This window comes from Helianthus annuus, chromosome 3 (assembly GCF_002127325.2).
Source record: "Helianthus annuus cultivar XRQ/B chromosome 3, HanXRQr2.0-SUNRISE, whole genome shotgun sequence".
Lineage (NCBI taxonomy): Eukaryota > Viridiplantae > Streptophyta > Magnoliopsida > Asterales > Asteraceae > Helianthus > Helianthus annuus.
Genome location: NC_035435.2, coordinates 54679945 through 54692664, shown reverse-complemented (window position 1 = coordinate 54692664; position 12720 = coordinate 54679945).

Below are 12720 nucleotides of genomic sequence, written 5' to 3'. Positions count from 1 at the left end.
CAGTACAAAATGTACCGGCGATTATACAAGTTAGAGTATATATCATAATAGATTCAAAAGACTCATATCCATGATGTAAATGATAACAAAAATAGTTTCAGCATGCTAGTGTTCGCAGTCCAAGTGATAGCCCAAGTGTCCCGATGCTTTAGTGTTTTCCCAAGAATGAAGGAAAACTAGAATCCTCCTAACAATACCCCCAAGAATAATGGGGAGGTGCATCTCCTATAGCGCTAGTATTGTTAAGGCGGAACTACACACTCTGGATTAAACGTTCACATAGCACAAAGAATCAAGAATCAAGTATCACAAGTTTCACATACACATAGGATAGAGTTTAGATTCCAAAAGTTTCAAGTATCATAGTTTATTAGAATACATGTTGCATCCCCAAAGTTTAAAACAAAAGGGATCGAGTATACTCACAGTGATTGCTTAACAGATTAACTATTATTGGATTAAAGGGAGCTCTTTAGGTTTATCCTGATTAGATTACAACAGGTAAGTGTCGGACAGAATAACAAAATTGTGCAGAATGTCGAATCAGTCACTGGATCGGATGGCAGCTCGATCGGATGGCTATCCGATCGGATTGCCATTCGATTGATGTGACTGTTGTGAGTGAGGGACGGATTACCATTCGATCGAACGGTCATTCGATCTAAGTGTCAAGTTTCCAAAGTTTCAAGTTTCTGAAAAAGTTTCTAAGTGTTGAAAGATTCCAAGGGTCACCTCGATCGGATGGCAGTTCGATCGGACGACAGTCCGATCAGGTTGCCATTCGACGATCAAGGATTCAAAGTTTCAAGGTGTTTAAGGTTAAGAGGTAAGTGTCTCCTGGTCGGATGGCAGTTCGGTCGGATGGCTATCTGATAGGATTGCCATTCGATTAAGTTGTCCTTGTCCCGTTCACAACCTTGTAAAGTTTTCTAAGTTTCTTATTTGATGGTGACGGCATGGTACGTCTTGAGACAACGGTAAACACTTTAACGTTCAGCCGGTCTGATCGGATGGGAATCACCCCAATCCGATCAGTCGTCTGTTTGTGACGGTGTTTATGTCGGAATCCGTACTCTGGTCATCTTCTCCGGTAACAATCCATTTCCAAGCCGACTCAAGGCTAATCATCAAGTCTTCAGTCCGTTCAGATCCGGATTCCATCGTTTTAAGACTAATCATCAAGTCTTCAGTCCGTTCAGATCCGGATTCCATCGTTTTAAGTGAAAGGTTAAGAAATGAAGAAGATAAATGTAAGTTTTAGCTAGAAAGTCTAGATTTAGTAAAGATTCAGTGTAGAAATGCATGAAATTCCTTAGATCTGAGCTAGATCTTGAACGGAATGACATCACTCAACAGTTTGTACAACCGCCATGATGACCTCACCCTCAAGAGCTCAAATCTTAGAGATTTCACGGTGAAAAGTGAGATTTCAAAGGATAATCCCGTAGAGAATAGTGTAGAGATTAAAGATGTACAAGAATCTAGTGTAAAACGTACCAAAATCGCCGAGAAATGGAAGAAAATGGGAGTGAGTGCGTCTGGTTCGAAGGAGGCTGTCACATTAGTGAGAAATGATGTGACAGCTCCTATTTATAGTGTGTGAGAGGAGTGAAGGCGGTGTGGCACGGATCAGATGGCGGTTCGATCAAACGTCCCTCCGATCGGTTGGTCATCCGATGGGATTGCCATTCGGTCAATCCCATCCTTTTCGCGTTCCCGTCTTTGTTTCATTTTTCGAGTTAGATTAAGCGTTGTGTTGCGTAGTATTGGGCAACAGTATCACATATCTAGATTACATTATTAACACTAAAGTTTCCAAAGTTCATAGTTTCCGCCAGTGACATGACTCCAGTCCCTCGTTCAACCATGTCTCGAGTTTCACGAGCCTCAAGAGTCAAGCACCAAAGTATCAAGAGTCAAGAATCTAGATTCCAAGTATCAAGAATCATAGTTTTCAAGCATCAAGTATCAATAATCTAAATATCAAGTATCAAGAATCATAGTGTTAAATATCAAAAATCAAGATTCAAGTATCAAGAATCTAGCATTAAGAATCAAGTATCATAGCATAAGATTCACCAGGTAACAAAAGTATCAAGAATCACATAGCTTAGGGACTAAAAGTGACAATAACCAAAAGTCTAGGGACGCAGGCGTTACAGTCTCCCCTCCTTTAGGAGATTTCGTCCTCGAAATCTCGGAAGAAGACTGCTCGAAGAGCTGCGGATACTTAGTCTTCATTTCACTTTTAAGTTCCCAAGTGAATTCGGCGCCACGCTTTCCATCCCATCGAACCTTGACTATGGGAATTTTGTTGCGCCTCAGTCGCTTGACACCTTGATCCATGATTTCGACCGGTTTCTCCACAAAGTGTACTGCTTCATTTATTTGCAAATCTTCAAGGGGAATCTGTAGTCCCTCATCGGCTAGGCATTTTTGTAGATTAGATACGTGGAACACTGGATGCACATTGTTTAGTTCATGTGGCAAGTCGAGTCTGTACGCTACCTTGCCAATCCTTTCGAGTATCGTGAAAGGACCCACATAATGAGGAGCGAGCTTTCCCTTTTTACCAAAACGAACCATTCCCTTCCACGGAGATACCTTGAGGAGAACTCGGTCACCAACATCAAATTCTAGAGGCTTGCGCCTTTTATCAGCATAGCTCTTTTGTCTACTCCTAGTCTTGATCAAGTTATCACGGATCTGAAGAATCTTATCCGTTGTCTCTTGAATGATTTCAGGGCCAGTAAACTGCTTGACACCAACCTCATGCCAGCTGAGAGGAGATCGGCACTTGCGGCCATACAAAGCTTCGAAAGGAGCTATCTGAATACTAGAATGATAGCTGTTGTTGTACGATAACTCAATCAATGGTAAATGTACATCCTAGTTACCACCAAAGTCGATGACACAAGAACGGATCATATCCTCTAGGGTTTGAACGGTTCGCTCGGTCTGCCCATTCGCTTAAGGATGAAAGGTCGTGCTAAGATTTAACCCATAACGGATTGAAAGGTTTGCCAAAGACGTGAAGTAAAACCACCATCACGGTCCGAGATTATGTCAAGAGGTATGCCATGACGGCATATAATCTCATCAGTATAGATTCGAGCAAGCTTCTCCACCTTATAATCTTCACGAATAGGAAGAAAGTGGGCGGATTTGGTCAAACGGTCAATGATCACCCAAATACTGTCATGACCAGTAGGTGTGCGGGGTAGTTTAGTAATAAAGTCCATAGCAATGCTATCCCATTTCCAAACTGGGATTTCGGGTTGTTCTAAGAGTCCAGAAGGACGCTGATGTTCAGCCTTTACCGTCGTGCAAGTAAGGCATTTCGAGACATAGACAACAATGTCCTTCTTCATACCAGACCACCAGTAAGTCATGCGCAAGTCATGGTACATCTTATCAGCACCTGGATGAATAGAGTAACAGGATTTGTGAGCCTCATTTATAATGAGTTCATGGAGGTTATCGCGATCTGGCACCCAGATGCGATTGAGATAGTATTGAAGTCCATCAGACTTAGTTTCGAGCTGATCCACAACGGCACCATGTATTTCAACAATTAGATTACCTTCATTAGTTGACGAATACTGAGCTTCATGAATACACGCATGGAGATCACTAGAGATACGAATCGCTTTGACATGAGTTTTACAACTAAGAGCGTCGGCCACTACATTCGCCTTGCCAGGATGATAGCGAATTTTGCAGTCGTATTCGTTAAGCAATTCCACCCAACGTCTCTGTCGCATGTTCAGTTCCTTTTGGTCAAAGATATGTTGCAGGCTCTTATGGTCAGTGAAGACCACACACTTTGTACCATATAGGTAGTGTCGCTAAATCTTTAATGCAAACACAACTGCACCGAGCTCCAGATCGTGGGTAGTATAGTTTTTCTCATGTACCTTGAGTTGACGAGAGGCATAAGCAATAACCTTGTCCCGCTGCATGAGCACACAACCCAATCCACGGTTTGAGGCATCACAATATATCACAAGATCGTCATTCCCATCGGGGAGAGTAAGAATAGGAGCATTACACAAAAGGGTCTTAAGAGTCTGAAAAGATTCCTCTTGCTCGGGACCCCAAGCAAAAGGTTTCTCTTTTTGAGTCCACGAAGTGAGAGGAACGACGATCTTAGGAAAGTCCAAGATGAATCGATGGTAATAACCCGCCAATCCTAGAAAAGAACGAATCTCAGATGCGGACTTAGGCATACTCCAATTCCTCACAGCTTCGATTTTAGAAGGGTCAACATGAATACCTTGCTTACTAACGACATGACCAAGAAATTGCACCTCATCAGTCCAAAACTCACACAGAAAATTTAGCATATAAGCGTTCACCACGTAAAAGTTCAAGCATCAAGCGTAAATGACGAGCATGATCTGCCTTAAATTTCGAGTAAATGAGAATGTCATCAATAAAGATTATCACAAATCGATCCAAGTAAGGTTTACACACACGGTTCATAAGATCCATGAACACAGCGGGTGCGTTGGTCAATCCGAAAGGCATGACCACAAACTCGTAGTGTCCAAAACGGGTACGAAAAGCGGTTTTGGGTACATCATCTTCGAGAACACGAAGTTGATGATAACCAGAACGAATATCGATTTTCGAGAAACAGGACGCGCCTTTTAGTTGGTCAAATAGATCATCAATACGAGGAAGAGGATAACAATTATTAATGGTAAGCTTATTAAGTTCACGGTAGTCGATACACGTACGAAATGAACCATCTTTCTTCTTGACGAACAGCACGGGAGCACCCCACGGAGAGGTACTTGGACGAATGAATCCCTTGTCGAGAAATTCTTGAAGCTGACTAGATAATTCTATCATCTCGGAAGGTGCAAGACGATAAGGAGCCTTGGCGACAGGAGTCACACCAGGTATGAGATCAATATGAAAATCGATGCATCTAGGAGGAGGAAGACCAGGAAGATCTTCAGGAAAGACATCAAGGAAATCACATACTACTGGAATGTTACTTATGTTCTTCCCTTTGCCTTTTTGTTCCACCACGTGGGCCAAGAAGGCAAAGTTTTGTTTACGTAAGCATATGTTCGCTTGTGTGCATGACATCAGCCTCAGTCCTTTCGAAGGTCGGTCTCCATAGACATGCAAAATATCACCGAACGGAATAGGTAAACGAACGAACTTCTCGTGACATGCAATCTCGGCATGGTTCTTACGCAACCAATCCATGCGGATTATGACAACAAAACTACCCAATTGCATGGGTTGTGACAACCCTCACCGAACCAGGTATCCGTACGAACTAATTACTACTTAATTACTGCATAATTACTGTGCTTGCTTGAAAATTTTGGATAAACTGCTACTTGAATACTGATACATACACATACTTGCATCATACTTTATTAACTGTCACTCCATTATTTACATACAGAACTTTAGTGACAAACATGATGCACAAAAGCACAGTAGCACAATAAACGGATAACCCAGTAAACGTGCTGACATAGCCAGCACCAGGCAGGTACTGCCTCTAAGGCCTGTATGAGCCGGGAATAGTTTACTAGACTAGTAGAGAGTGTAGGAAAATGAGGGTTGTAGAACTGTGTCACTAGGTGATAGTTATAATGACCGGATGTGCCAAAAATTTGATTTAAACACAAATTCTGCACTTTAATATAAAAATTCAGCATTTTAGCTAACTAGTAAAGTGCAAAAACGCGGAAAAATAATACTAGACACTTTCCAAAGTGTCGGGAACTCTTTGTGTCACTAAAAATAATAACCACGACACTTTAAATGCTTATTAAGCACTTTAACGGATTAATATCCAACCGAACAACCGGACTTTACCCGGAACATAAAAATATTGTCATTGACACTATTTTTCTTTTTCTGAGCTAGTTAGGGTCCCCGAATACCCTAACACCCGTTATAAATTACAATACACTATTACACTAATCTAGTAACTAATTAGTCACCAACTAATCCAACTAGATCACTTATCTATCAAGTTCAAAATAAACCAAATGCCTACCCCATCCCCAACCGATCGGATTTTCCCTAGGAACACACACCCTCCATAAACTTTTTTTTGATTATTTTAATCAAGTGTGTTCCCTATCTAGATGGCATTTTACCTCATGGTTAATAATGGAGGATGAATTATATAATTACATGTGATGACGGGGGTAGCCCAAGACCAAATAAAATGACCAAGTATGTAAACACCTAAAAGGTTAAAAGGTTCAACGCTTGAAAAAGCTGAGGAGATGGAGTAAAGTAACACGGGAACAGTGAACAAGTCACATCCCCAAACAGTCTCACCAACCACAGCCGTAAAAGCAATGCAGTCCACAGAATACACACTATTATCCGGGGGTCAAAAGGCTTCAACCCCCGAAAGGGTAAGCCCCTCACTGCAAGCTGGTTCACTAGTCAAATGAATACTCTTTTGGGACATGTCTTTGCCTATATAATGACACTTCATTCATTAACAAAGACATCTCGGATCAGATTTGTTCTCTCAAACTCTGGTCCTTCACATCGTACATTCACTTCACTCAAAGTGTCCCTCATTCACATTGACATTACTCTTATTCTCTCTGTTCCTCAATCCTTTTCTGAATGATATTTAAGAATTGGATCTTCAAACAAGAAACATAAACTAGTAAAACTCCTTCCACGTCTTGCAAACGTGGGGGGACCCCACGACCTGCGTTAGGTAAGGTTAAACCCTTTAACCCTTCTGCCTAACCACCCTTGCTACTATCTGTTAGGATCGGAGGCTGTCTGTGATTGTGTTTGTTTGCATAAAACAAATAAGTGCAGCGGAAATGAGTAGCAAACTTTGTAAACACAAACAAAGGAAAGTGTAGATTGATAAACAATTGCTTTTCATTGAGTCAAAAGATTTACATAAAAGCAAAAGATTACAGTTCAGGCTTACAATCTAAACTCCCCCTCAGCCTGATACACCAGAGTTGGTTGCACAAGATGAAAGGATGAATTGAGGAGAAAAACTCACTCAAAACGATCAAGTGTAACAGTACAGAGTACTGTCATACTTATAGGCAAACCAAACTACTGATATGCTTTAGCTGACGTCACCATGTTAGTGACATCTAACGACCTAACAAACTATAAATACTGTTCTATACAAACTACTGTTATGTAACATCTGATAATCACTAAAATACAAAACATAAGGAAACTACTGCTTCACGTTCCACTGTTGTAGCCTTAGCACAGATGTTGAGTCTTCAGTGCTTTCTTCAAAGGTGATCAGTCTTTGAGAGGGCAGTGCTTGAGTCTTAAGCAGTACTTAGGATACATCAGTAGATAGAGCAACAGAGTTTGTCTTCAGCAGTTGTTAGATAATCATCAGTGTTTGGTTTATCAGTTGTTGTAGTTGAGCAGCACTTAACATCCATCAGCTGTTAGATAACCACTGTCAAGGGGAGAGATTAGAGTAAACTGCTGCTTATTAAGTGTCCACTGATGGGATCCGGTTTTGGCTTTACATTATCTGTTCCTCTGTTAGGGCTCAATCCCAACAATCTCCCCCTGGAACAGATAATGCCAAAACCATTCCTTATTCAGGACCTTTATTACTCATCAAGAGTGCCCTAGCTTGTTCCTTAAATTCAACTTCAAATTCTTTGGCACTCTGGTCATCTACATCCCTGCACAGTGAAAGCTCAAGGAGATCCTGCAAATCTTGAACACTAAGGCCTAGTGCTTCTTTCCTTGATATATGCTTCACCTCACCTTTGGATCTGAACAAAGTCAATACGTGGGTCTTTTGATCAGACATCCACTTTAGTATTTTTGAATCCAATGGGTTTCTTGGGAGAGATTTATTATCAGATGAGTTGAGGGACAATGGCCTTGAAAACATCTGCAGACTTTTAGACATTCTATTGAAAGCTTCTTCAATGACTCTGTCTGCTGCAGCTATATCATCTGCAGTTTCTTGTTCACTAAGCTCTTGTCTTTCAACTTCTGTCTTGTCTTTTGCAGTGTCTGGAGATGCAGGTTTGTTGAGTACCTTCTTAAAAAGGTTTGAAGCCTTGATGAGCTGTCTTCATTTAGACCCATTTTTGAGATGGTGTCCTTGAGATACTCAGCTTCCTTTTCTAAGACCTCTTCTTCAGTCAGCTGTTTGCCTTCATCTTGTTTTGACCCAAGTGTAGGACTGTCTGCTGATTTTAGCATTGTCTTGAGGTTTTCTATTTTCTGTTCAAGCTTCATCATCTGTTCTCTTTTCTTTGAAGCATCTGAAGCAGTTTTCTTCCTTTTCTTTAGCCTCTCATAGGCTTCATCAGTTTGCTACTTAGACCATTTTGATATGGCTTCAGCAGTGTCCATCTTAGCATCCACTAACTCCTTTTTCTTTCCTTTATATTCAGCAGTGAGATCAGCAATGAGTCTTTTGTACTTACTCCAGTTTAGAGCAGTTTTCTTCTTTGAAGGATCATTTTTGACTTTTTGGATCCTTTCAGCCTCATGCTTCAAAGCTACTAAAGGCCATTCTTTAAACTGAGATTCTTCAGCAGAATAGAACTTTTCTTTCATGATGAAGGCTAGAAGTTGTTCTCTCAATCACTTCTTTTGATCAGCCTTTTCCTTTTCTAGCTCTTGGGCAAATTCTTCTATCTGCTTTACCTTTGCAAGGTAGAACTCCAGTCTTTTAGCAATGCCTATTTCACTTAGACTTTCCTTTTCACTGTCAACCTCAGCTTTTACTTTAGCTTGCCTTGCCTTGCCTTTATTTTGAGATAATCATCCATATCCTCTGGTGGCATGTAGCCTATGAGTGAGGAGAATCTTCTTTTTGAAGGATCTTCTTCTGTATAGAATTGCCTCATCTCATTTTTGAGAGCTTCAATTTCCAGAGGATATTTTGCAGCATTAGGATCATGTGTTCCTTCATTGGCAGGTATTGGCTTCCTTTTTCTACTGAGGAGCTTTGGTTGTGATATAGGAAAGGATAGAGCCTTGGTGGATGGTTGACTAACAACTGTTGAAACAACTGGTGTCTCAACTGCTGTTGTCATTACAACTGCTGATGTGTCAGCAGATGTCTTCTGCTTTTGAGCAGGGGATGGAGGATGTGGTGACTCATCATCAGGAATGAAAACCCTTCTCCTTTTTAATGGAGGGGAGGCTGATGATGTTTTGGTTGGATCAGTGGTTTGTGACTGTGACTGACTGACAGTAGTTGAAACAGCTTGTGTTTCAACCACTGTTGTCATTACAACAGATGTTGTAACATCTGCTGTCTTTTGCTTTATGGCAGGAGGCAGTGGTGGTGATATGATTGTAGATGTTTGTGATGGTAGGGGTGGTTTTTGTGTTGTAGACACAGGTGGTGGTGGTGGAACAGTAGTTGTGGTGGTGTGTGATGAAGTGGTGTGTGTTGGAGGTGTGTGTGTTGATGAGATAACAACTGTTTGGCTACTGATAGCAGTTTTTGTAACTACTCTTGTATCAGCTGTTGAAGTTTTTGTGGTTTTGGGTTTCTCAGGTTCAATGTGCATCCCATCTTCTATACCTTTCTTTTTCAACCTGATTTTCTCCCCCTTTTTGGCATTATCTGCCAGGGGTGTATCCATGAAGAAAATGGTAGATGGAACTTTCTCACTTTGAGCATTCTGTTGTATGCTGGCCTTTATAGCCTTGATGTCTGCTTGAGTGTCTTTGAATCGAGATTCCACCATGTTGGTCAGCATTTTTACTTGAAGAGCATGCTTTTTATCAGCCATTTGTTGCTGTTGTTCAAGCATGGGTTGGAAGATATTCTAAAGCTCATTTGCAGCAAGTGCTTGTGGAGCAGGTGCTTGAGCAGGAGGAGCAGAAGATTGGGCTATTTGAGCTTCTAACAGTTGCTGCACCATATCTTTTATTTCAGCAACAGAAGATTCTAGATTTTCAACTCTGGCCGTCAATTCATTGTACTTTGAATCATCACCTGAATTAACAGGATCATCTGAATCCCCACCAGCAGTGGTTGTATCAATGTGTGACTTAGGAGCTGTGGCCCAAAAGTCATCCATTGATGCCCCTTTTTCTTGGTACTGGGGACTTCTTTCTTCAGCAACCGATAAACCTTTGATGTTACCAGCAGCTAAAGATAACTTACTGGTGGTTACCGATGTTGCCATGGAAGAAATTGCCTTTAAGGGAGTCTTAATAATGTAACAACTGTCCAACTGAAGATCTGTTGATCCATCAGTTGTAGTTGCTGCTCCACTTGAACTACCACCGAGAGTTACTTGTAACTCAGGGGGTGTAACCTCCTCAACTGTTGCTTGGATAACAGAGGTATTAACATCAGACCCAGTCACTTGTGGAGGTATGCTCTCAGTAATGGGTGATTGAGAGGAACTGGTTTTTATCTGTGCAATATCAACTGCATGCAACAGGGGTATTATTGATTGTGGCATTATGATTGGTGAAGGTATGGGTGTAGAAAGAGACATGTCCTTGGGATCAGGACTGTGGAAGATAGATCCGAGCGGACCTAGAGCTTCATATTGTGGTGTCCCTGTGCTTACAACTTGATCCTTTTATGAGGATGCAAGAGGAGTTTGAGGCTGGGGTTGAGATCTTTCTACCAACTGCTGTGAGGAAGTAGCAGCAGTGGTTTCTGGTGACTTTTGTGCTGTCACTGGTAATTGCTCTGGGATCTCATCTTCCAGAGTTGCCTTTGTTTTGGGTTTGGTGGGTTTTCTGGACGGTTTTCTTTTGGTCTTTTTGGTGGTGGCAGGTGTGGGTTTCAGAGCAGTGGGTGTGCTACTCTGATCACCTGGAGCAGTGGGCTCAACAGTGGTTTCTTGAGGGTTAATGGCAGTTTCTAAAACCTGCTCTTCCTCTTTTGTTTTTAATTTTATTGGTGCCATCATTCTTGAAAAAGTTTCTATTGTTAAACAGTTTATTTTGAATGAGACACCTTGTTTGGGCAATTCTGCATCGTTCTTAACAAATTTTTGTTCAAAATAGTAGCTTAGAAATCTTGGAAAGAGCAGAAATGCTTTATTATCAACGTTCTTTACCAAATCATCAAATATTTCCTGGGAGTAGTTATAGTTTTCATTGTTCAAAATTGCATACCCCAGGCATTGGATTTTTGTTGGTATCTCATTGAAGGACGTTGTTTTATTTGAAACACAAATGAGCAGTGTGTGGAATAAAAATCTGGGTGCAGAAGGGAAGTAACCCTTTTGTAGGGTGTCCCTGTTTGGTTGTTCTGCATAACCCCTTTTCATGAAATCCTTTACCAACTCGTCTTTTGTAAAAGAGGTTTTTCCATTTAAATCATCGAGTTTAAAGGTTTCAGAGATGGATTTTGGTGAGATGTTTACCTTCTTACCCTATATCGAGGAGTTGATGGCGGCGATGATGTCTCCTTGTTTTTCAAGGGTAGCATTTTTCCAGAACTCTCTCTGGGTATCAAGGTAAATGGGAGCATCTGCTGTTATCAAAGTTTTGTACTTTGATGCAGAAAGGATGTCAAGGATGGAGTCGAAAGTGTGGTTATCGGTAGGTTTTGTGAGTATACCTACATAATTGTGTGGAGCTTTGTAGCGGATCTCTGGTGTTTCAGTGGCCATTTGAGTGGCTTCTGCTGTTGTGGAGGAAGAAGATGGTTTTGATTTTGATTTCGATTTTAGTTTCGTCATTTTGGATGAAGAAGATCAAAGAGATTTTTGGAGTTATGAGAGGGAAACTGCTATGAGAAGAGAACTTTTGGAATTCAATTCGACAGTAAAACCCTGTTTGGATTTAATCAGGGTTTTATTTAGGGAAAAAGTGATTGCTGATGTGGCAGCGGTTATTTTTGATCTGAAGGCTAAAAACTGACCACGTGTCAAACATCTGATGGAATGGTAAATAATGGAGGACAGTTGTTTTGACAACTACTGATGAATCAAGCACCAGTAGTTACAACGGTAATAAAATGAAACAGTGGATGTAACAAAGATTTTAAACATCAGTGTTTTGGAGAACAGAGGTTGACACTTTAGCAGTGGACAGACTTTAGAGAACAGATGTTAAGGCACAACATCAGTTTAGAAACAACTGTGGTAGAAGATTGGTTCAACAACTGATAGTGCAGCAGTATTTCAACTTTTGACAAACAATGTTAGCATCTGCTTGTTCAGATGTAGAACTTGATTTTGCTTTGTGAAGGCACAGTATCTTATCTAACATCTGTTGAGCATTTGAGATGCTATTCTTAACAAAATACATTTTAGATGTAAATTATCAAGATTAAATTGTCAACAGTTATCTACACGGAATTTTGTTCAAGGATTTGCCAAATGTCTATTATTTAGACAATGGTTTAGCATCCCAGATGATGAAGGCATTTCTACTAGAGCTGCTCATTTTGTGTCTAATTACTAGAATTAGAGCATGAGTATCTCAGTAGTCTAAGTCAATTTGCAATCAATTTATGATCAGTGAAAACCTAACTTGAGCTTAACATGACCTTGGTATGTATGTCATCTCCTTTTGACCAGTTTTAGGGATAATAATTACACACAAAAACAAGGTAATTACATCCAGACCAGAGATGAACTTTTACTATTAAAAATGAGTAAAAGAACAAAATATATTTCATAAAAGAATAAAATATATCTGGTTTTTATTTCAGAGAAAAAAATTCCTTAACAAAAATTAAAGGAAATTTTGAAAATAATCAAAAGGATCTGACAGTTT